Genomic DNA, 1,921 nt, shown 5'->3' with positions numbered 1-1,921 from the left:
TCTCACACTGTTCAAAGCCGAGGCCTTGAGTAGAACCAGACTCACCAGGAGAGATGTCAAAAATGTCAAAAACAAAAGATTCGGGTATCGCCTCAGAGGGGTCTCAGAGACCCCCATCAACGCAAAGGCAGAGCGGCCCAGTGATGCCCTGAAGCAAAAGCTCTAGACCTCCAAAAATGTATACTTTTTTCAAGAGGGACCCTCCCCTACCCCCGCTGAGATCTGGATAAAATCTTCACCGTCTGATAAGCTGGTTGTCTGGGGTGAGTTCAGTGTACACGGTTGTAACAAAGTGAAAGGGGAAAGAAAGAAAGAGAGAGAAAGAGGGAGGGAGGGAGGGAAAGGAAAGGAAGGAAGGAGGGAACAGATATAAAGTTTAAAAATGAGAATAAAACTGATTTTTAAACCTTCATTCAACAAATATTTGTGAGTGCTATGCGGCGGCCGTGGCTGGCTAGGTACAAAGACAGAGAGATAAAGAGCCTCCCCGGCCCTCAAGGTCTTGCTGACTGGGGGGGAAGTTGAGTCAAGAGACACACAGAGGCCACAGGCCAGGCGCGGTGGCTCGGGCCTGTAATCCCAGCACTGGGGGAGGCCGAGGCGGGAGGATCACTTGAAGACAGGAGTTGGAGGCTGCAGTGAGCTGTGATGACGCCATTGCACTCTAGCCTGGGCGACACAGTGAGACCCTGTCTCGGAAAAAAAAAAAAAAGAGAGAGAGACAGACTAAAGCGTGGAGGTGCCGCAGGCCAGCGCAGGGACTCGCAGACACGTCTGAAAAAACCGAATGCAGTCTTGGGGCGTCGGGCGAGGCAACTCCAAGATCTGACTTTTCCCTCGAAAACCGGGGTCGGCGTGGAGGTGGTGGCAGAGAGCGCGGGGAGCCGGAGGGGAGCGAGAGCGTGGGGAGGGGCCACGTGGGGGCCGGGCCATGCGGGGATACAGGAAACCAGACTCCAGACCGGAGGTGAGTAACTCATCTGAGCAAGAAAGGGTTAATCGCGGTAGCCCGCTTCTCGAGAACAGGGCCCCGTGGCAGGCACTGAGCGGGGTTTGGGCGTGAGCGCCGCTGCGCCAAGAGCCCAGACAGAACAGTGTCCACACGCCCTGCATCCGCGCTGCCCGGGAGGGAGCCACGACCCAGGTGTGGCCATTGCAGTTAAAGTTACAGAAAGAACATAAGACTCTGCTCCTCAGATGCGCTCGCCACAGCGTGAGGGCTCAGTAGCCACGCGACGGCGGTACCAGCACGGGAGAAACTAGTCACGCGCTGCGTGAGGATGTTCCGGGCAACCACAGACTGCACACACAACAGCGGCCCCGTCAGATCACGACGCAGCGTTCTCACTGTGCCTTTGCCAGGTCTAGACATGTTTAGAGACGCCGGCACTTACCGCCGCGTCACGCTGGCCTGCAGGACTCAGGGCAGGAACATGCAGGGGTAGCCCGGGGCAACGGCTGCACGCATAGCCATCTGCGTGCACGCGACCTCGCTCTGTGACCTTCCACAGTGACGCAACCACCTAACGATGCGTTTTTCAGTATCCCCGTTGCTAAGTGACACACAACTGTAATTGCTCTTATAAATTCCAGTTGACCCCTTGAACCACACAGGTTTGAACTCTGCAGATTTTTCTTTTGCCTCTACTACTCGTGAGGCAGCAAGCCCGACCCCTCCTCTTCCTCCTCCTCAGCCTACTCAACCTGAAAACCACGAGCACAGAGACCTTTATGCTGATCCACTTTCACTTATGAATAGTAAATATATTTCCTCTTCCTTAGGATTTCCCTAATGATATTTTCTTTAGCTTCACTGCAAGAATACAGTATATATGCGTTGAGCGACTGTTTGTGTTATCAGTACAGCTTCCAGGCAACAGCAGCTGTTAGTAGTAAAGTTTCAGGGCAGTCAAAAGTCATG

At 54.1% G+C, this 1,921-nt stretch overlaps 1 protein-coding gene across 1 annotated transcript in view; it reads right to left on the bottom strand.

Annotated features, from left to right (window-relative positions):
- Positions 1 to 1,921, bottom strand: part of SLC6A13 (solute carrier family 6 (neurotransmitter transporter), member 13) — a 46,403-nt gene that overhangs the window by 22,651 nt on the left and 21,831 nt on the right. The window lies entirely within an intron of this gene.

Source organism: Propithecus coquereli, unplaced genomic scaffold, assembly GCF_000956105.1.
Source record: "Propithecus coquereli isolate 6110/MARCELLA unplaced genomic scaffold, Pcoq_1.0 Scaffold269, whole genome shotgun sequence".
NCBI classification, from domain to species: Eukaryota; Metazoa; Chordata; class Mammalia; order Primates; family Indriidae; genus Propithecus; species Propithecus coquereli.
The sequence above is the reverse complement of the archived record's forward strand: the minus strand, read 5'-3'. Positions and strand labels throughout refer to the sequence as shown.